This window comes from Triticum dicoccoides, chromosome 3A (genome assembly GCF_002162155.2).
Source record: "Triticum dicoccoides isolate Atlit2015 ecotype Zavitan chromosome 3A, WEW_v2.0, whole genome shotgun sequence".
In the NCBI taxonomy this organism is placed as follows: Eukaryota; Viridiplantae; Streptophyta; class Magnoliopsida; order Poales; family Poaceae; genus Triticum; species Triticum dicoccoides.
The window spans coordinates 765341025-765365675 of NC_041384.1; the positions used below are offsets into that span (position 1 = coordinate 765341025).

At 41.8% G+C, this 24651-nt stretch overlaps 1 pseudogene; it reads right to left on the reverse strand.

Annotated features, from left to right (window-relative positions):
* Positions 1 to 4797: 4797 nt before the first annotated feature.
* Positions 4798 to 12355, reverse strand: LOC119273743 (annotated as a pseudogene).
* Positions 12356 to 24651: the final 12296 nt, after the last annotated feature.

Here is a 24651-nt window from a genome sequence, read left to right on the forward strand (position 1 = left end):
TCGTGCCATGCCTTTCATATTCCTACTTTTATGATGTTTCATGTCTTGCACTACTTTTATGTTCATGAACTTGAGTCGGTGATGATCTTTAGATGATGTGATGAACTTGAGTATGTTTAGATGATGATGGTGAACTTGAGTATGTTTAGATGATGAACTGTCATATTTGTGCATAATTTCATATTGTTCTGTTTTGAAATGCTGTCAAATGAATTGGAAAAGAGAAAACAGGGGAAAAAACTATGCCTACGGCAAAGCTGTCGGCATATATAAGCCTAGGAGTTACCAGGGCTCGCCACGTGGCATATCTATGCCTACGGCTTTGCCGTAGGCATACATGGAAATCTATGCCGACGGCTTTGCCGTAGGCATATCTCTGCTGCCAGGAGTAACAAGGAGACGACACGTGGCAGAGCTATGCCTACGGCAAAGCCGTCGGCATAGATTCATCTATGCCTACGGCTTTGCCGTAGGCATAGCCCTGCCACCAGGAGTACCACGGGTTGCCACGTGGCAGAGATATGCCGACGGCTTTGCCGTCGGCATACATCTGCCACGTGGCATTGCATGATTCGCCCGCGCTTTTGACGGTGCCGTCCGTTGCCGTCAGACGGAAAACACTACCGATGGCTATACTATGCCGACGGCTGACGCCCTCAATCAGTCCAAACCTTCTCCAACTATGGCTATACTATGCCGACGGCTTTACTATGCCGACGGACTGACAAGACTACGCTGAGAACATCTACGCCGACGGGTCTATGCCGACGACAGCCGTAGGCATAGATCTATGCCGACGGCTTAGGGGCCTATGCCGACGGCCCGTGGCCGTAGGCATAGACCGCGAGTCCGGTAGTGATCCTTCTTTTCGAAAAATACGAGCGTGATGAGAAATTGGGGTTGGCGCTGGACATGTGCAGAGGCGAATACAACTAAGCCAATGACAACCTAGAGCATGCACATACGGACTTTGGCAACCGCGCCTATGACGAAGCGGCATGAAAGATTGGAGAGGCCAGCTTCGCCGGGGAGAATTGTGAGAAGGCGTTTACAAATCAGGGGGTGGAATACGTCATGACCCAAATGAGCAAGAGGATGTTGGATCGTTGCGACACCTCATGGCAGCTTATAATTTGATGTTGATGACAATATACATATAGGAGACTAATCATGTTTGTTTATTATATCACACGTTTTAGTCCCTGTGGAAACATATATGTGTGTGGACCCACTTGACTAGATATTGCTCAAGAATGGAGAAACAAAGATATGAAGCGTAGAAGTTTTGTTTTGTTCTCGCATATAGGGATCCCACACTTTTTTTAGACTGACAGGAGGGCAAAAAACAACCCCCCCCCCCCGGCTCCACCATTTTCATTGAAAACGTGAAACCAGGTACATAATAGAAATAGCCTTATATCAAGGTTCAAAAAGATTTAAAAAAGAAAAAACTACATCCCCTTAACTGTTACCAACAGAAAAGGGAGCAGGCCGCTCACTAAACTTGAAAGAGTCAGAACTTATTACAAGACACAGAGTTCTAAAACTGAAAAACTAAAGTGCTGGCACCAAAACAGACAGAGATCCCACAGAGAGTTCCATCTCTTCATTCGCCCACCAGTACAGCTCCAGCATTCTTCTGACTCGCTTGTGCACACCCCCATTTGATCCTCTTGAAGGTTTGGACTGGAGTCAGCGGCAGTTCCAGTGGAGTGGCCGGGCTCAGCGGCGATGCATGCTTACAGTTCCTCCTAGGGCTGTTTGGAGGTGTGTAGCGGACAGGAGGCGGTAGACCTGCACCCAGTCTCTCAGTTCCCAATGACATCTTGGAGAGTGAATCTAGGTTTAAGATACCCACAGTATCATTGCCATCGATCACCCCATGGTCAGCAGAAAGGGAGAGGTGAGGATCATTGCTACCTTTTGAGAAACTAGCTTCAATTCTTCTAGGCCTGTTCCTTTGAACAAGATCATCCACTTCTTGAGAGTCAAGTGAATCTGCCACCAAACCTGTTTAAGGTCAGTCCACATTACACTATTAAAAACCATGGAATTTCTGAACTTCCAGATGCACCACATAACACAGGCACAGACAGAGTTCAAGACCATCTTATTCTTATGGGCTGGCCAAAATCTAGCAATAGATATGTAGTCATTACCTAAATCATAGGAAAGGATTTTGGACACATCAGCCCAAATCTGTTTAACAACTACACATCCAAAGAACAGGTGATCTATGGATTCGTGCTCTGTACAAAACATGCATTCAGGCGGTTTAGTGATCCCTCTTTTTAACAAATTGTCCTTAGTCATCAACTTGTTATGAGTCAGGAGCCACAAAAACACTTGTACTCTAGGAGGAACCACTATCGACCACACAGCAGGTATATATATAGGTTGCACCCCTCTAAAATTGATAATATTGTAAAGAGAACTAGTAGAGTAGATCCCTTTATTCTCATATTGCCAAATTAGGGAATCTTCATCTCCAGTCAGCTCACAGCTCTTGATGGTCTGCTCTAGGCAGTACTAGTTCTCCATCATGGTATCTGAGAAAACTCTTCTAAAAGTTAGTTTGATATTCACCCCATCCCAAATGTCTGCAATAGTAGCCCCCTGCTGGTGACAAATAATGTACAGGGGCCAGAACTGCACTGACAGTGGGGAGGTGCCAAACCATATGTCTTCCCAAAATCTAACTTTCTTACCATTACCTATTTTCCATCTATACCCAAACTTCAGGGCTTTTGCAGCCCACATCACTCCCTGCCAGAATTTGGATGTGTTTTGTGGATTGGCTGCAAAAATGTTGGGGCTTTTCTTAATGTACTTAGAGTCTACTATTTGTCTCCAGATCTTGCCTTCATCTTGGATATATCTTTTAACCCAGTTGCCTAATAGGCATAGGTTAACATCCTTGATGTTAGGGATACCCATCCCCCATACTCCTTCCTCATGCAAACTAAATGCCAGTTTGCTAGATGAAGCTTCCTATCTCCCTCAAAGTCACTCCAAAGACAGTGGGCGAGTTGGCCGTTGATTAGGTCAAGAGCCCACTTGGGGAATTTGAAGAAGGAGAGTAGGTATAGTGGGATGCTAGCAAGACAGTCTTTAATCAAAACTACCCTAGCAGCATAAGAGAGAAGTTACCCTCTCCACCCAGCCATCCTTTTGAGGATCTTGTCAATGAGGGGCTGGATGTCTTCTCTCCTTAGCTTGTCATAATGAAGGGGGATGCCTAGATATTTAATAGGGAATGTACCTATAGTACATTTTAGGATATTCTTGTAAGAGTCTACTTCACTGTCAGTGAGCCCAAGGGGGATAATCTCACTCTTTGAGTAGTTGATCCTCATACCAGAAACATTCTCAAAGCATGTTAGAATATGTTTGAGATTAGTAACTTTCTCCTCAGAGTTTTCTACAAAAAGGATGGTGTCATCTGCATAATGTAGGCAGATAACCTCTCCAGGGACAAGATCAGAGCATAGACCTTTCATCCTGTTAATCTCATAGTCAGATAACTGCTCTGTTTCAGCTTTGACATCTAAGCAATCAAATTCCTGTGTGACTAGGGCCTTATGTTTTCTAATATCAGCCTCTATATTGATGCTCCAACCCCTAGCAAACCTTCTAAACCTCCTGGCTTTCTCCTGCCAAATATCTATAGCTTTTTTCTTCTTGACAGGAGCTGACCAGTTTTTGATAGCTAAATCTCTAAATTCTGCCTTCAACAGCCACCATTTTTCAAATTTGAAACTGGTGGGTTTGGGGGGGCTACTCAACCCAGAATCCCATAGCAGTGGTGTGTGGTCACTCCCAATCCTAGGAAGGGCTTGGGAGCTACCCAAAGGAAATAAAGCATCAAAATCAGTAGTACAGAAGATTCTATCAATGGTAGACATAACCAAGTTCTGTTGGTTATTAGCCCATGTGTGGTCACTGCCTGACATTTTAATTTCTAAAAGACTCCAGATCTCTATCCAGGCATTAAATTTATCACTCCAGTGGTGATTGATGTTGCCATTGCTCTTGTCTTTTTGGTATCTAACTAGATTAAAGCCCCCCCCCCCCCAATCAGGGTAGGCAGATGATCACCAATGAACAAGCTATGTAGTTCTGAAATGAAATCATTCTTTCGACCCTTTGTCATTCTCCCATTAGGGGTTGGCAGCCCCAGGTATTTCTCTTCAAAACCTGCAACAGTTACATTCAGAACCTCCCGAACATCCTCCTGTGCATCAACTGGGCACATTTCTCCAAACATAATGGAGCATTTATCAAAGTTAAGAAGTAGGACTCTTATATGACCTCTTGTATAATGTGGGAGTAGATACATGATGTAACCTATTCCAACATAATAGCACAGGCATGCAGGGGGAGCCGGCGGCGTGTGCCGGCGACTGGGCTACGGTATTGTAGCGTTGGCATCGGGAAGAGCGTCCATAGTCAGGCCCCGACACTGTTGCCATGTTGGTGATCCTCATTAACAATTCTCGGTCGTGGCTTGTGTGATTGCTTGTGCTTTGGTGGATCGACTATGTGCCTCGGATTATTATAACATTAAGGTCAGACCACAACCTCCTTCCTAAAAATAAGAATTAAGCACATCCCTAACAAAGAAGAGGTTGTTGATGGCAAAAGGAATGCAACCTCAAAAATTATGGTAACATGCTTGCTTGCAAAATTATTTCATTAGGAGTGTAGGCCTTCGATTTTTCTGGTGCTGCTAGTTCTTTCGATTTCTTTTCCATCTTAGTCTCAGCTTTGGCAAATTTGATATAAATTTGCAAAATGAACAAATGGTGTTAGAACCAATAGATCTCAAGTGTGACAGGAGAATCAAAATTGCATCCTTTTTCCCTAGAAAATAGAATGGCATATACATGCCCCACACTTTACAACATATTGGCACGGCTCGCACTCTTGGTAGAGTGGAAAACAAGGGCAAAAAAATGTTGTGTAAGCTACTAGTGGGTACTCCACAATCGCTCGTCTGCGAGAACCGGCGACATCGCTCCTAGGATGGTCCTAGCGCCTTCAGCTTCTGCATTTACAGATTCAACGAGTGAGTACAGTTTATCATTATGTGCGCCAGGAGTTTATTCTACATTCTGGAAGCCGTGAGTTAGCATTCTCGATATTTGTTCATGTAGCTCTATTTGTATTGAGCCGTAGGATTTGGTGAAAAGGTTGTAGAACTATGAGACACTATAGGACTACACAGAAAAGGCTTACCGAAATAAACTGTGGAGGATTATCGATGCTAGAGGACCCGAGGACGATTTCTCTCTTCAACTTCATGGTTAGCTTGTGCGCCACCCTTAACTACTCCATTGAAATATAAGATCGATGAGAACATAGAATTTACGTAGTATGAATGAGAGTGAATAGATTATCTAAAGGACATACTTCAGATCGGGTTGCTCCACCAATCATGAAGACAAATATTCGGTTCCCTAGCCTCTTGAAATCACCTGATGCATGTCTCAACACGGAAGAGTCGCTGCAAATCAAATATATGGTCATGATAAGGAAGCAGCTAGATCATGTGGAAACAATCAGAGCAAATAAAATATGTGATCGCTTCGAAAATTTTGTACATCCCAAGGGTTCAGATGGGAAGCTATCTTCAGTGAATACCTTGATTGACTATCATCAGAGTTACGGCCCTTAGCCCACTGTGGTGTGCGCCGTGATCTCCTGGACATGGGCTGTGGATTTTGTGCTGGTTTTGGCGCCGATGCACCTTCCGCGGTCCCTTGAGAAGTAGAACTTGATTCACTTAAAGATGGGTATTCGTTTAGAGGTAATTCACCTTTGCTCAGTTTCTCGACCAGCTCCTATTGGAAAACCATGGAACTTCAGTCATTTACTATTTTGAATCACAAATGGACATAACAACACTCGTATCCAACAACCATTCTATCAAAATTAGTTGTACTACATTTGTCTAGTTCAGTTTGTTCTGGGACTTATTTGATCAAGAGAATGACGACTACATCTTAAAGGCCACTTAAATTTGGAACTATGTTTATTTTGCTTCTAGCAAATGTTAATCGCGACATCACATGAGATATTTATTGACTGCATAAAGCACATGGAATAAAATACATAAGAAGATATTTCATTAAAGGGAACTTTACTAGTAGTATATTACTATCACGTGCCTCTATAAGTGGGAAAAAACGTGATAACGCCCAGCCTTCCTCACCATCCTGCCGCTCTGTCCGAACACCAGTATTTTTTTTCTGGTGTGGAAATTAAAACCATGTCAGTTCAAGGGAACAAGCTATAAATTTTAGCTGAAACCATGACTTCACCTTTTGGGCATCAAATTTGAGAGAGAAACCGCCAGCCCGTGCATCCTTTTTTGCATCTGAACTAACCAAATATCTTAAGCTGTTTATGGCCTTCATATCATCTGATGGAAGTTTCGCTAGCTGCAAAGTCGATAAATTAGCTCACCATATCACGCAGACATGAATAACAAAAATTTTCTCAAGTTGGCTGATTGGTTTTTCCGTACGTAGCAAGAAAAAAGATGGCTTAAAGATGGGTTAGGTGAAGCCATCTTATAAGTCACTTCTCACTAGTGAGTACTATGCTTTGATGCTTCTAACTAACAAAATAAGAGGTTTACTTCCTATGTTTTTATGTACCTTCTGCATAATTTTTGCACCTTACCTAATGTTTGCCTTGGACCTACCTAAGTGGGTGATCAAAGCTATAGATAAGAGAAGAAGGGGGTTTCTATGGAAAAGTCGTGATCAAGTTAATGGAGGTAATTTTCTTGTTTCATGGGAGCGTGTTCGGCGACCCCTCTAGTACTGTGGTGGGGGTGCTTGGCTGTGTATTTAGTTAGTGTTATAGGGAGTTACTTCTGGTGCTTCAGCCCTCCACGAGCTACTCGTCAGCTCAGTTATCCCTCGCGGGGTGTGTTTGGTAGAGTTTCTTTTGTTCACGGCGAGTCTGTAATTCATCATCTCTGCGAGTTGGCCTGCTGGTCTCTCATTGTTCATTTTTTCCTTCTTAATGAAATGACACACAACTCTCCTTCACCACTCATAAGCCATAACTCTAGCAATGCAAAATTTAACGTGAAGTACCTGCATCAACTTGTCCCCTTTGTCACCTTCAAACTTGTCGGGACATACAATTGCATATATAATCAACAATCTCAATTTGTTTTCTTCACTCAAATTCTGGGCAATAGAACAAACATGTCATACCAAGCATAACACTGTACTGATAAAGTCAAGCATAACGCCTTACAAACCTGCTTTGACCTGAGCATATTGATCACCTCCTTTGCTCCTGCATCTCCAAAAACCAGATCCTGCTCCAACTGCCCAAGGTCACGAAGCCCGTACTCCCTGATGCACCTGTTGATTTTTCCTGCAATCTGAGCAAGAGCAGAAGAGCTCAAACAAAAGTAGTAGAACTTTTATCGCTTTGAAGTTAGAAATCAGGCCTATTAAAAATATTTTATTGAATATACTACACAGTAGAACTAAGAACCTTATTCGAGTGGCCCATTTAACTTGCATTCACCAGAGTATCGTATTTTAACTATAATAATATAACATCTCATTTCACATTTTCATAGTCATTTCTTTAAGTAAAGAAAATAGTAAATTATGCGTTGTAAAGATAAAAAATAGAAAAACATAACAATTGCAAGGAAAATTATACGTAAACAAGCACTTACATCTATATGGAGGGTCAATTTATCAACTTGCTCACCGTACTGTGGCAAAGCCTGAACAATCCTTTGCAAATCTGTGGTTGAGATTTCACCACCATCTCTAATTGAGAATGGAAATGTAAGCATGTACACTTTTTAAAATTAATTATGCATATGTTAGGCCATACATTCACCAGAAAAAAATATTCTACTAATCAGCATTTGATATACCTCTATGTCAAAATACAAACTATAAGTTACATAGTTTTTCATCTCAGAGGATTTCTGTACTAGTCTTCAGGATTCCAAATAAAATCAGTTGCTCAGACAAGAATAAGATGTTATATTTTCATAGTAAGATATACATCAAAATATGGCAGTTCAACAACTAACTATGTTGAAGATAAATAACCAACGCAATGGACACACAAAAGGTAAGTTATAGCATGATTGCATCAGCAATCTAGAAATGTAGAATAGAATGGTAATTTTCCAAATAAATAACAATCTAGAATGGTAAAAAAACACCAATGCACAAGCATCTGCTACCATACCATAGTGCACTCCACTCTATGTTAAAACATTTACAGTTTTATTTCTTATAGAGCAAAGAAATATCAAGCACCTTGAATGAAGTTGTGCTGCTTTATTCTTTGATACAAAGGTATTCATCTTCTCATACAACCTCTCACTGGCCTGGCATTCAAGTTAGTGTTATAAAGCATAGACCAAATATAGCTCAACAATCTTAAATACCAACAAGACTCACATCAGCTATGTGAGTATGGCGAAGCTCTATCCAGAGAGGATCTTGATCCTCCAATAAAGCTTCCTTCTTTTCAGGTTCTGAATCCCCTTTTGATACCTTCCAACAGAAAAGTAAATCAAAGAATAGGTAAAGTGAAGATAATATGTGTCTAGTACATAATGTTATATCAAAAAGTACCTCATATATGTATTTGTTGCCATCCATTTCGAGTAGATCATGGCACATTGCATCATAGGTCCATTCATGAATAACAGGTGCTATCTTCACAATCATATTAAATTGTTGTAAGTTACATGAAACAATTCTTTGATGTACTTACAAAATAAACAAATACATAATCCCTTCCAATGAAAAATGTAAATTATGCTTTAGCACCTGATCTATAGGTCTGTCCAGAATAAGCAATTCACATGTCTCCTTCTGGGGAAATTCTGGAATTGTGGACTTATATTTTGACACGATTTCCCAAGTAGCGTTAGCCAGCCATTTTGGAACCATGTCAAATTTTGGTGCTGTTGATGGGTTTGCACTTTTAGGTGCTCGATACCGCACGGTAGGAAATTCCTGTAAGCACTAGATTAGCTTCTGTGTTTGCAAACGATGTTATAGTCCATTGACCACACAAGACAAAACAAGGATAAAGATCAAGAAGACTCCATTGATAGCTAGAATAGGAGATGTTCAAAACTGTAGCCTGTAGGTCACCAGTAAATAGTGTGATAGTCTATATAGTAAAATGGTCAGTTGTCAAATATCCGGTCACAGGAAGACGTTTTAAGAGACTAATTAACAATAATAAAGCCCTGGTATTCCAGTTGAGATATTTGTTTTGTGAAGTTTATAAACACAACCATGTCATTTCTTTATCACTTTTGTGTGGGCTCGAGAGGAGGGATATCCATGTTGGGTATTTTGTGACCTGGGAAAATGGGAGTGCAAAATTGAAAAAAAAACATGAAGTGCCACCAACTTCTTTCAAACATTGAGCACATATCAGAAGTTACACGGTCCCACTAGTAATCGTGTCAATATCATCAACAATAATCACTATATGTGCTGCAATAAAAAATATAAGTTGGAAAGGTATCGATGGATGCTGAAATTAAGCAGTTTTCTAATGATTTTGGACCGAGTTACCTTTTATGAAATGCTGCAGTAACTTAAGAACCCAACATACGAATATATAAGTTGTTCTACTAATTAGCACAGAGTGCATTAATAGAGCAATGCAAATGAAGTTCCTTGACATACCTTCAACGATGCAAATGTGGTAGCTATGCGGCAAGCCATAGTGGTTATGGTGTCGTTGAATTTTTTTGAATTATGGTCATTTGCACCATATAAGTCGGTCAGTGCCATGTCATGGTCAGTTACAAACCCCTACAGATATGCCGCCCATTATCATCAAAACTAATGTTTCTAACATCAAGTAACGAATTAGACACCAAATATGAAATTAGAAAAAAATAGTCAGAATGGCATGCAAATACAAGTCCATTCAACATATCCAGCAGACCTCATTTGTAATGCTTTCAACTTCAAATGAATTCACGAATATTCCCACCAAGCTATCAAACTTTCGATTCAAGGATGGACCAGCTAAATTACCCTTCAGTGTGTGAATTCATTCAATATTAAATTTATATGTTGACCTAGAGCTACTCCTTAATATGGCCACTGCCTATATTACAATTGACTCGAACTTCTATACTTGACAAGAACAAAGGAAAAACATAACAATGTCTTAGGCAGCAATCAACCATAGAAAGCAATGAGGTCATATAGAACGAAGCTTATGGGTACCTGCATGTCAATAGCAAAAAACTCCAAATTCATCTGCAATTAATAGAACAACAACATTAGAAACCCTATTGCCAAAGAATATAACATCCAAAGGTATTAAAACATTAACCTCTCTTAGTGCACCAATGCGTGGTATCACACTGCTGTCGTTCTTAATGTAAGTCACCAGCTCCTTGGGAATTGGTGAGCTGAAGAAGATGTATGCCCTAAAAGTTGAAAGTAAAACCTTTAACGTGTATGTCGAAGTCTGTTTCATATGAAGCTTCTGCAAATGACATTCCAGCTGTGAATTGAAATCTTGGCTCAACATACTTCCTGTACAGTGGACATCTCCCAGACATGTCGGATAGAAGCATTATGACACTGCAGATCACCAAGCTTTCATATCAGAGGATTATCTAAGGAGAATATACATCTGTCATGAACTAGCAAAAGAGCTCCCAAAATAAGGAAGATGGACCAGCAAAAACTTATTCCCTCTGATCCATAATATAAGAGCGATTTTAACACTAGTGTAGTGTAAAAAAAATACTCTTATATTATGGGACGGAGGGAGTAGTATTAAACAAGGTAGGAATGCAGTCCTATGATTTTGGGTTGGGATGGTTATAAATCTTGAAACATCAGAATCACTAGAAAAATCAAATAATGGACCAAAACTACAAGTATATGTATTTGCAATTATGATGTGGTGCTTACAGAAAGAGAAAGTTAGAAAGTCATTACTTTTCTTTCAGTGGTTGTACAAAGTAGATCACATCCATTGAAGGCATCGGCTCCCTTCGCTTGAACAAATCTTCCACCACTGCCGGATAGGACGACAGTCAGGTCACTTAACTAGCTTACTTGGCCATAATGCCAATCAAGCAGATTTATGGGAGTAATGTTGGCCGAATTGAGGACCTCCTAAAGGGTACCCTTGAAATAAAACAACATTGTATCCACCGGACACGAATTATCTGAGTTCGAGCTCATACGTGTGCTCGGTGTACAGTAAAATCGGGAAAAATGACAAAAAGTTCTGAATTTTTTCTGAAGCAAACATGACATTTGATTTGTTTGCCACGTCTTCCACAAATGTCATTCAATGATGAAACTTTTCAAGCATTCAAAACATTTGTCAAAGTTTGCCACAAAATAACTTCAGCATTTTATTTATTTTCCATTTGTTATGGATTTTACTGTTCATACCGAGCTCATATGAGATGAGAGTTGAGAAGGGCACTTTAATCCACCACCTTATGCTTTCTGCTAAACGATCATATATCCAGGTTTCGGCAACTTACACGAAACCCCTGCATCGGTGATTTCTGCCATCTTGCAAGCATAACCCATGATCCTCACCGTAAATTTATCCATGATAAGAACCTGCACAGAAGGCGTGCTAAACGATGTTACGCTCTATTCTTTTTGCCTGACAGGTAATTATAACCCTGTAATAACTGATTAAGAGGAGCTTAAACTGATCTTCAGATCCCCAAACAGTTGCCAATATCATCAGATTACTCGGGAAGAATCGCACAAACATCTTGTTGAATAATGAAACGTCAGCGTTATGAGCAGTTTAGAGAGGATCATTGAGTGTATCCCTGTTGGAACTGAGGATGTACCTTCCACGCGCTCTTGTTCTCCTTGTCCTTGTCCGGCTTCAGCATGTCCTTGAGTATCCCTGTGGAGAAAGCCATTAATGGCGCGAGAAGGAAGGAGAGGGCACAGCACAGGAGAGAGGCGCTGGGTGCGTACGGTCGCGGCAGATGTTGCGGAAGATCCTGGGGTCCTCGCCCACGCCGTTGAAGTCCGCCCCCGACATCGACATCTTGCCGCCGCAGCCAACTCGATCCTAACGACGACCTCCGTCAGCGCCGCGGCCACGACCTCCCTCGCCCGTCACCCGCACGTCGCCCTCTCCTGCTCCTCTTGCCCCCGCGCACACGCATGCTGCATGCAGCTTATATCCTGATTTAGCCGGCCGGGAATGTCGATGAGCGCGTGTGGGGCCTGCAGGATGAACCGGACCGCGCTTCCCACGGGGAGAAGGAGAGGCCATGGGTGGATGGAGGCCACAGTGCGGGGGTGGCACACGAATCGTACCCCATGCGAGTCGATGACGCTGGGATCCATGGGAGTCGCACGGTCGCACCCCATGGGGCGGTAGGGCGCTAAGCGATGGGAGAAAAGTAATTAGAAAACGTGCATATCGATCACTAGGGCGCTTACATAATTATTCTAGGTTTAAGTTTTTTTTTGCGGGAGCACGCTAGGCGCCGGTCGCCACGCAACCGCCCAATGCAATTGTAGGCAGCCGTTGGATTTAGCCCGTGCATCATCTTCTTTCTCCCCCATGATTCTTCGTTTGTTCTCCCACGTGCTGCCGCATACGCAACTCGTTACCGCCCGACGACCCCAGACCCAATGACCTCGCCGTGGTGACCATGGCGGCATGGCGCTTGTCTCGCTGGCCGCACACGCAATGGTGCCATAGCGCTCATCTCAATGGCTGCGCTCGCTGCAGTGACTGTTGTTCTCATCTTGCTGGCCGGGCTCACCTGGTGATCGTCGCGCTCCCTGCGCTCACCTGGGTCCAGCAAAAAAACGAGTTGCGGTTGCGGCTCCCCGACTGTACGGTTGTAGCATCGTGTGGTCATCGTCATGCCATGTTGGTCGATGTTGGAGCCTGCCGCAAGCCAGTTCTAGCTCGCCAGAAGTCATGAAGAATGGATGTAGCAAAAACTGTTGACGGTAGTAGCAAAAATCCGACACGGCTAAGTCGCTAATGGATGTAGAAAAGAAAATCTCCAGTGCTAGCAAAACGAAAATCACAATAAAAAAATGTTGCCGGCATCGTGGGGTCGTAGTTAACCATGAATGATTGTAGCCAAAAATGATGCCGGTAGCAACTTCACCGATCATCGGTTGTAGCACAAACATTTGCCGGCTTCAGCAAAAACGTGTAGTTCGTTGTCACCGTCGTCGTAGCTCCTCTGCCCTTTGCCGGTAGCGGCATCACAACCTTTAGTGACGCGTGTTTCCAACATTGGTGCTCACCGTTTCCAACGTCGACAGATGTCGGGTGCAACATTAAGCTTCCATGGAGACTGCGCCACAAATATGGGTCTGGAGGTGGAGAGAGACAGGAGAGGGCGGAATCAGCCGAGACCACGCCGTTCATGGAGAGAGAGGAGAGGAGGGAGCCAGCTTAAGGGATGAGATGTTAGGGATGACACACAAAAAGGATAAGCACTTCTCTCTTCTTTCTGGCCGCCGTGTCGATCTTTGCATTGTCAGCTTGCACCTTCTAGGCATGCTGCATGCCTAATGCCTGCATGGTGCTGACCTAACTGATCGGCAATTCGAATATAAGATGGATCACCGGTCAACCAAAACGAACTCATGTACCTACGTGGTATTTGCGTTCCCGTCTTACCATTGAATTGAGAGCAATTGGCTTTAAGCGACTAGGCCAAGGTGTTGAGAAACGTACTAGAAAAAAAATTCACACCTACGATCACCCAAGATCAATATAAAGATGCATAACGGGTGGGGATCACGATCGTTACGGTCATTGAGTTGCAGCGAAAGAAGAAAGTGTCAGTGTAGATCGTACTTGGAGTCCCTCGAACCATCCATGAACAATCCCTCGAACCAAAGACCAAAAGCACGGCCTCTCCACTTGGTTGCAAGCGTACATCATTCACGATCCGACGGCTCTTCACCATATAGAGCTAATCATCGCCAGAGAATTAGAAGGAAGAGATTAGAACCACATTGGGCTTCTAACTATGAGGACAAGAGGATTAGCTAAGTTCTTATTAGTCAATTAGGACCAACTAGAATAAGAAGTAGAAGAACTAGAGGAGGTTCGAAAAACTGTATGTACAAAATAGCAAAATCCCCTAGTATATCTAGGTTGGAGGGGAGAGGGAGGGCTGCCACCAAGGGGAAGGAGTCCCCCTTGGTGCGCCATCTAGGGGGAGGAGGAGTCTGACTCCTCCCCTTCCCCAAGTCGGCCTCGGAAGGAGTCACCTTCCCCACTTGGGTCTTTGTGGCCCAAGTTGCCTTCCACCTCTTGGCTTTTTAAGACCCGTTGATATTAAATTAAATATAAAATTGTTTCAAATACTTTCAGACCTTTCTATATATAATTTAACATCCCCGAAAACATTTTGCACCTACATATATTTATCGGTAATACCCGGTATTACCCGATACTCTCTGAAACCCTTTTAGTGACCTTGAAACACTTTCGGGTCCTCTCGGAACTATTCCGCATATTAATATAACAGTTCCATAAATAATTCTCATGACTCCCATCCTACTAATACTCAACAGATCATGATTCTTTAAGCTTGTGACCCTGTAGGTTCGATAACTCATAGTCATGAACAAAACCGTCCGTTCAATGACCGATAGCGAGACCGTGGACGTCCATATTAGGCCATGTGAGTACACGGAGGATATTCGAGTGAACAATTTGTTATTTTGTGATGTTCCCTTTGCTTCAAGATACTTCACAAAACCCGGGATGCATCGGTATCCTCCCGAGTCATTACTATGCTCACTATACCGAAATCCCCGTTACTGGTTTTGTTCTTCTTTCTCGTTATTGTGTTCTGGCATCCCCATGATAAAGTCACCTATGTCTGGCCAGACAATGATGGATGCCATCACACCGAGATGGCCCTAAGAATATATCTCCATCGTCTAAGGATAAAATCCCACTCTCGAGCTATCTAGTCCCTTGTCAAACTTTCCGATGACCTTGTAAATTGTCGTTATGATCACCGTGTTACACGTGACGTTTGAGCAACCCCAAATCCCATCGTACCATAAGAAGTGGCTACGATGCTATCATGGTCTAAGGAGAAAATTCACACGTTAAAACTCCGTGTTATTACAATTGATTACAGACGATATTACCTCAATTCATAACAAACAAGATTGGGCCGACTCAATTTGACCGTTCTTCCAATGTCATAATCTCAATGTTGTTTTAGGATCATCATACACTTAACAATATCCTAAAATCTAGAAAACGTGACCATCAACAACACTTGAGCTAGTCCCAAAGGCAAGACTAGGAACAATTTATTCACCATTTATCATTCCACACATGCATATGAGTTTTCCACTGAATCGCATATTCCAGGATCATAGCAGTTATAGCATAGAATATAAACACTTAACTATAAATATGGAAATATAATAATACGATACTATTGCCTCTAGCGCATATTTCCAACACCAGGAGCCTCACAACGACTGGGGAAAGTAGGCTCAAACTCTAAAGGTGCCTTTGGCCATGCATTGCTATGAATTTGATATGGGTGACCGACTGGGAAGTTAATTCTAGGTGCGAGCACAAAGTGTGCATGAAAGAATAGGGTTGTCTATTGGTCCAGTCTAGGTCCTGGGCACAATGGCCAGGAATTGGTGGGTGAACCGATGGGTTTGGTCAGAGCATTAAATTTGGTATTTGAGCCAATGACCTTCACGGTTACACGAGTATGTGCGGGATAGTGATGCGCATATGGGGCATATGTGGATGTTGACACGGATGCACACAGACGTGTGCCATGAGGGAAAATTCCTACTGGGCCGAGTGGGATATCGGTTCCTTCGAGGGGGTGTATGTGATATCGCGGCTCGGTAGGAATGATATACTACTCATATCAACCAGGTGCATCTTCTTTTCAGGGAGGCCATCCAAATGGTACCTCAAAGTTTAGCATGTTTGGCTTGGATAAGTTTGAAAATGCATGATCGACTAGGAAGTTGATCCTGGGTACGCACAAGTGAGGACAAAGGGACACCTCTCTGCCATGCACTGCGTCCTACAAACGTGTGTTGATACCCTTTGTGATCCATTTTGGCTAGAAGAAGATCATCATTCCTTTTCCCCAAGGAGTGACATTGGTTTATCGAACCCACGAGAGGATATGAACTACAACAAATGAGCTGACAAGTTATTGCTAATGAATTATATTCAGTTTTTACAAATTGAATCGTAAGAACATTAGGGATGAGAACACTAATATTAATACATACATGGGTATGAGGTCTTACTCTCAGAACCTTATATTTGTGCTTGAGATAATAAACATAGCTCTGGAAGACAACCATTTCGATGAGTTTGTGGCGCGATGAAGTGAGGGATCTATCCAAAGTACATATTCATTAGTCATGACCTACATCAAGAGTCAATTGTCCAATCAATGACTCTTACCGTCACGCGGGTTGCCTCGGTTATTAAGAATAATTATTCACACAAAATCATTGGGCATTTAGTAACAACACCTCATTTGTCCCCTAAGGAATTGCTTTCCGCTACCGTACTAAAACTTTATGTCACTGGTGTTCAGAATCGTGTTCCACACATCCTCGCTTCTTACCTCCTCCCTGATCGATCTATACGATGATGGATACCTGTAGGGTCTTAGAACAAGAAGAATACAAAAGAAAACCCCCATGAAATTCATAAAAATAATGTTAATTACGCAAATTCAATTCCATCGACTTGTGCACAAATACATAGGATTGCAAGAACTTGCTTTAGCCTATTGCTTCACCGAATTACTCACACATAGCTACTAGATCGCGGAGTTAACACATTGCGGATAACATTAATATAAACGATGGATTGATTATATGTCTTACAATAGCTATAGGCTACGATACACCAATTACAAGTATGACTAACTAGGAGAAAATGGCTATGATGATTAAGATGGCGGGTGCTATGGTGGTTAGATGGCAAATGGCAGCGGCTAGGGTTGGAAGATGGGTTCTAGTTCTTTGTTTTGCCAATGGTGCTCTCCCTGTTGAGATTGTAATATCGACCCCTTTAGTGAATTTGGTAAGTGATGTCTACTACACAATCTTCTTCTTGTAGACGTTGTTGGGCCTCCAAGTGCAGAGGTTTGTAGGATATAGCAAATTTCCCTCAAGTGGATAACCTAAGGTTTATCAATCCGTGGGAGGCGTAGGATGAAGATGGTCTCTCTGAAACAACCCTGCAACCAAATAACAAAGAGTCTCTTGTGTCCCCAACACACCGAATACAATGGTAAATTGTATATGTGCACTAGTTCGGCGAAGAGATGGTGATACAAGTGCAATGTGGATGGTAGATATAGGTTTTTGTAATCTGAAAATATAAAAACAGCAAGGTAACTAATGATAAAAGTGAGCGTAAACGGTATTGCAATGGTAGGAAACAAGGCCTATAGGGTTCGTACTTTCATTAGTGCAAGTTCTCTCAACAATAGTAACATACTTGGATCATATAACTATCCCTCAACATGCAATAAAGAGTCACTCCAAAGCCACTAATAGCGGAGAACAAACGAAGAGATTATGGTAGGGTACGAAACCACCTCAAAGTTATCCTTTTTGTTCTATCTATTCAAGAGTCCGTAGTAAAATAACATGAAGCTATTCTTTCCATTCAATCTATCATAGAGTTCATACTAGAATAACACCTTAAGACACAAATCAACCAAAACCCTAATGTCACATAGATACTCCATTGTCACCTCAAGTATCCATGGGCATGATTATACGATATGCATCACACAATCTCAGATTCATCTATTCAACCAACACAAAGTACTTCAAAGAGTGCCCCAAAGTTTCTATCGGGGAGTCAAGATGAAAACGTGTGCCAACCCCTATGCATAGGTTCATGGGCGAAACCCGCAAGTTGATCAGCAAAACATACAGCAAGTGGATCACGTGAATATCCCATTGTCACCACAGATAAGCACGGCAAGACATACATCAAGTGTTCTTAAATTCTTAAAGACTCAATCTGATAAGATAACTTCAAAGGAAAAACTCAATCCATTACAAGAGAGTAGAGGGGGAGAAGCATCATAAGATCCAACTATAATAGTAAAGCTCGCGATACATCAAGATCGTACCATAGAGAGAACACGAGAGAGAGAGAAATCAAACACATAGCTACTGGTACATACCCTCCGCCCCGAGGGTGAACTACTCCCTCCTCGTCATGGAGAGCGCCGGGATGATGAAGATGGCCACCGGTGAGGGATCCCCACTCCGGCAGGGTGTCGGAACGGCTCCCGAGTGGTTTTTGGTGGCTACAGAGGCTTGCGGCGGCGGAACTCCTGATCTATCTTGTTCTTCGATGTTTTTAGGGTATATGGGAATATATAGGCGAAAGAAGTCGGTCGGGGGAGCCTCGAGGGGACCACGAGGATGGAGGGCGCGCCCCCCTATCTCGTGGCCTCCTCGACACTTCCCTGACTTGCACTCCAAGTTCCCGGGATTGCTTCTGTTCCAAAAATAACGTTTTCGAAGGTTTCATTCCGTTTGATATTCCTTTTCTTCGAAACACTGAAATAGGCAAGAAAACACCAATATGGGCTGGGCCTCCAGTTAGTAGGTTAGTCCCAAAAGTAATATAAAAGCGTATAATAAAGCCCGTAATCATTCAAAACAGATAATAAAATAGCATGAATGCTTCATAAATTATAAAAGCGTTGGAGATGTATCAGTAAGGTGGACCTTCTGGAGTCGGTGGCGTGGGGTACGATCAGCGGTACGAGCAGGCACGCTCATATCGTGCGCCATCATGCGCTTTGAGTTGATCCCCGTGCCTCCTGTTGACTTGCCTGTTTCATCAAACATTTGTATTTCCTTCTTTACGTTGATATTTGTTCATGTTCCAGTCCCTTTTCCGTAGAAACACATTAGACAAAGGATTTTATCAAACATTTGTATGTCCTTCTTTACATTGATATTTGTTTATGTTCAGTCCCTTTTCCACATAAACACATTAGACAAAGGATTTCACGATCTCCCGCATTCACCAGTCATCAGTGTCCACATCGGAGTGATGTTCTCATAAATGTCAGGATTTATCTTGTCTAAACAACGGTGTGACAAGCGGAAACATATCACCCATCACGTGCAGCAAAAAGGCTCACCCACTTGGGCTGACCCATCAGGACGCAAACATTGCAAAATTCCCAAAAAGAATCATGTGCATGTGAGGGATCGAAGCTTTGGTGTCTAAATAAATAGCCCATCGTATCAGAACTATAAGTCCGATTCAATTATTTTTAAAATTCTGAATGAGACTTTCTAAATTAATATTTTTTGAAAAGCAAACATTTTTTAATTTGTGTACATTTTCTTAAAGAGTTGATTTAGAAAAAACATTTTTCGCAATTAGGAACAACATTTCAAAAACCAGAATTTTATTTGAATTTGATAAAAAGTTTTGAAACCATGATTTTTTAAGTTTGTGAACATATTTTCAAAATAAGAACCCTTTTTGTAATTCCCAAAGGTTTTTCTAATTTTTTTTTAAAATATAGAAATGTGAAAGGTTTTTAAATTCGAATTTTTGTTTTTTTGCAAAAATCTAAAAAAATAAATTTCTGAATACGTGAAATTTCTGCACAAAACTTGAAAACAACATCATTTTTTCAAATTTTTAAAAATGGCAACTTTTAAAAAGTTCTCCACGTTTGAAAAAGGAAAAAGTAACATGAAAAACGGGCCAGCCCAGTCATAGGCTCCCATGTGCTATGTCCGACTAATTGCCGCAGCACGCCTCAAATAGGCTTTTCGACAGGTGCCTTCGGCGCCAGGAACGTGAGCCGGCGTGGGCCGTGGCCCAGCTTAGTTCGATCCAGGCTCAGCTGCTTGCTAACAGCAGTTTTCATTTGTTTCTTATTTTTTCCGTCGGTCAACGGTTGACTGGGCGATGCTTGACCAGTATACCAGTCAGCCGTTAACTTAAAAAAAAAGATTCTTTTAAAAGCAATTTTCAGTTGGAAATTTGGAAAACAAATAGTGAATTAGAAAATATTGATGGATTTTAGAAAAACAGATCAAAAACTATAAAAGATGCACTGAACTGAAAAAATGTTTAACAATTTTGAAAAAAGTTCAGCATTTTTGGAAAACTTCTCAATTTGAAGAATTTCTTCGAATTTGGAAAAAAGATCACCTATTTGCCAAAACGTTCTCAAATTTGGAAAAAGATCCTCGATTTTGAAACAAATACCACAAATTTGAAGAAAGTGGACAAATTTTAATCACGAGTTTGGAAAAAAGTCCATGGATTTTGGAATAAGTTCATCTATTTGAAGAAAAAATTGCTAATCTGGAAAAAGAAAGAAAAAAGGACAAAGAAATAAGAAAAATTCCAAGAAAATGAAGAAAAAAGAAATAACCGAAGAACATGTATGTAATCACTCCTTGTGAGGTGGTTATCACGTCTAACACTGAACTTGCACGTCTTGTGTTCGAATCGCATCTCGTGCAAACATTTTTGCAGTTCAGAAAATGAGGAAAGGAAGGGAAATGGGCGGGCCCAACGTGACGAGGGGGTGTGCACCGTTTGGGGAAAAACGAAGGAACGGTGGCGCCGTTAGGAGGGTGCCCCCTATTTGGTGAGTTCGACGCCCCCAGTCGCACAAGGGCGCACCCTCCAGCTCCCGCGCCCCAACCCACACCCCTGCACGCGTGCCCTTTTGGGCCAGCCCACGCGCGGGACGAGACACTTCTTGTGTTCATTTTGTTTGTCATTTTTACTTTTCATTTTTTACTATATGTTTTTGTTTCAAATTATTTGTGAAAATTACTTTGGATTGAAAAGTTTCTAAATTTTTTAAAAGCATTGTGAATTGTCAAATATAATTCTTTAATTCAAAAAATTTCACGACTTTAGAAGAATAACATATTTTAAATTTCAATGAACAATTTTTTAATTTTGAAGAACTATTTTTCATGAGCATTTTTAACAATGATGACCAATTTTTTTATTTGATGAACAATTTTTGAATTTAATGAATATTTTTGAACTGGATGAATTTTTTTAGAATTGAATAAATACTTTTTGAATTTGATGAACATTTAAAAAAATTAGGTTATTTTTTTGAATATGAGGAACATTTTTTGATTTAGAAATGTTAAAAGGTTCATTCATTTTAAAGAAAAAGTTAGTCCAGTTTGAAAAAAAGTTCATCCAACTTGAAAAAGTTCATTGAGTTAAAAAAGTTCATCGATTTAATGAAAAAGTTCAAGAATTAGTAGAAAAATATCATCTATTTGTAAACATTTCACGCATTTAAGAAAGAAGAAAATGGGAAACAAAGAAAGAAAGGGGAAAAACACAGAAAACATAGAGGGCATTGCCTATATGTATAAGTAGATGGAAAGGAGTTTTGAATTCATGAGTCGGGCGGTGGCATAGTTGTTCGTGGAGTTCGCTATCAACGGAAATACCGTTGGTTCGATTCCTGGTTCCAAACAATTTACATTGCTCAGTTTTTTTGAGTTTCAAAACAGGGGGGAAATGGTAGCTCGGCCGAGCCAAGCTAGTGCCGCTGCAGCGCGAAATAGGAAATGCCCTCGGTAGCGCGTAGGAATCACCGAATTCTCAAAAAAAAAATCACAAAAAAATTGTAAAAGAAGAAGAAAAGGAAACACCGTTTTCCGCTGCTATGTATCACATAGGTCGCCATTACATGTATGTACAGAGGATCCGGTAGGGACCAGCCATTAGCGACGTGCGCTCATTACTCACATGCAAATCGCAATGTTCTTCCTTCTTTAATTATTTTCATATTTTGTAAAATCATTAATACATAAATTCCAAAAAACAATTAGTCACTTTTTTATAAGTGTTCATCACACATAACAAAATTAGCTCTTTGTCAAAAACATCAGTCAACATATAGAAAATGTTTTTACCATTCAAAAACATATTCGTGATATTTTCTAAAAATGTATATAAATTTTTAAAGAAAACATTTTCATAATTCAATAGAACTGTTTCATATCATCAAAATAATTTACATGGAATTCAAAATATTATCTCGCATTTAGAAAAATGCAAAACAAATATTCCCGTACTTTAGAAAAATGTTTCGAAGCATTCAGAATATATACAGCCTGTGTTTCAAAAATGTTTAGAATGTACTGAAAACAATTTCAAACAAATATTTGAAATAATATTAATCATGTATTTTTCTGATGAGATTGTTAGTCATGTATTTGAAAAATGTTCAATGTTTATAAAACAATGTTCCAAATATATATGGAAAATGTAGAACATGTATTTGAAATTTGGTTACCACATATTCGAAAAAAATGTTCAAAATAAGTATTGTAAACAATGTTAATCATATATTAAACATGTTCAATATGTATAAGAAATGTTTTGAGTTGTATACAAAAAAGTACAATGTGTTTGGAAAATGTTTAACATGTATTCTATAAAATCGAAAAAAGACTTGCCGTCATTGCGTACCATACAAACATCAAGGGTCTCATCTGTGACGCCCTCGACTCAATCGTACACTAATCATACACGCAAATGTGTACGATCAACATCAAGGACTCACGGGAGATATCACAACACAACTCTAGACACAGATTAAAATAATACAAGCTTTATATTACAAGCCAGGGGCCTCGAGGGCTCGAATACATAAACTCGAAAACACAAGAGTCAGCGGAAGCAACAATATCTGAGTACAGACATGAGTTAGACAGGTGCCTTAAGAAGGCTAGCACAAAAGCATCTACGATAGAAAAGGCAAGGCCTCCTGCCTGGGAGCCTCCTAACTACTCCTGATCATCCGCTGTCTCCGTCACGTGGTAGTAGGCACCCTCGGGGTAGCAGCAGTCGTCAAAGGTGGCATCTGGCTCCTGGACTCCACCATCTAGTTGCAACAACCAGAAAGAAGAAAGAAGGGGGAAAAGGGGGAGCAAAGCAACCGTGAGTACTCATCCAAAGTACTCGCAAGCAAGGATCTACACTACATATGCAACATTATCAAAGGAAGGCTGTATATGTGGACTGGGCTGCAGAAATGCCAGAATAGGGAGAAGGCCTAGTCCTATCGAAGACTACCATCTTCTCGAACCCACCATCTTGCAGCAACAGGAGGGAGTAGAGTAGCATAAAGTAAAGCGGTAGTAGTGTTATCAACCTCGGCCAGAGATCCTTTCTCGACTCCCCGCGAGAAAGCAATCCCAGAGCCATACTATCCAGTTATCATCACAATCAAATCCTCATCACCATCCAGTTCTCATCACAAGTATCCAGTTCTAGTTGTATCGATCGGGATACAACTCCAAGTGTCCGTTACCATAGGACAGGCTATGCATAGTTTAGTTCTTCCCTGCAGGGGGGCACCAACTTACCCACCACGCTCGATTGACTCCGGCCGGACACACTTTCCTGGGTCATGCCCGGCCTCGGCCAAACAATACGCCGCAACCCGACCTAGGCTTAATAGAGAGGTCAAGCACGCCGGACTAAACCTATGCCCCCAGGGGTCATGGGCCATCTCCCCGGAAACTCCTGCACGTTGCGAACGCGGCCGGTGAGCAGACCTAGCTACCTCCCTAAAAAGGCAGGAGCTTACCAGTCCAACCCGGCGCGCGCCACTCCGTCGCTGACGTCTATTAAGCTTCGGCTGATGCATACAACGCAGAACGCCCATACTATGCCCACGTGATGGTTAGTGCTATCAGGCCAGAGGCCCCTCGGATCAAATATCCAAATCGTAGTGGATTAGGAACGCGCGGTAACAAGCAGAGACTCACGAAAGATGTGACCCCGTTGCCCCGTCTCGAGGACTTGTGGCAAGGGCTAAGAATGCCCGGCCACGCCTCGTAATTATCTCTCGGGCACCTTCCAGGTCAACCCGTCTCCACCTCACTTTCCAAGTAACAGTTGTAAAGTCCAAGTATCCGTGTGTCCAAACATCAAGAGGAAAACCCAAGGAATCACCCCCGGTGAGTTCCACTCAATGTAATCATCAAGGTGAACGTAGAGGAATCACCCTCGAGGTTCACACTTGAGGGGTTGCACGACAGAGCCGTATCGGAAGTGGTTAAGGAGGAAATCACCCTCAATGACCACGACCGAATAGCTACACTACAGGTTAACATCAGAAGTGCTGTAGAGGTCTCACCCTCGGCACTCGATAGTAACCCAGCAGTGTCGAGCAACTAAGGGGAAAGTGATGTGCGGTGCCGGGGCTTGGTCTTCAATCCCGTTGATCGGGTCTTCAATGATGAAGCAGGGGCAACAAGGACAAGGTGGGGGTCACTGATGGATCACTAACCAACCTATACTAAGCAAATTAGGATAAGCAGGTAAGGTACAACAGTAGATACAAAAGCAGGCTATGCATCAAAATAGGAGCAAACAATAACAGTAGTAAAATCTAATGCAAGCATGAGAGAATGGAATGGGCGATATCGGGATGATCAAAGGGGGGGCTTGCCTGGTTGCTCTGGCAAGGAGGGGTCGTCGTCGATGATGCAATCGATCACCGGGGCATCAGCGGCCTCGGGGTCTACCGGAGAGAAGAGGGGGAAGAAACAGTAAATACATAGCAAA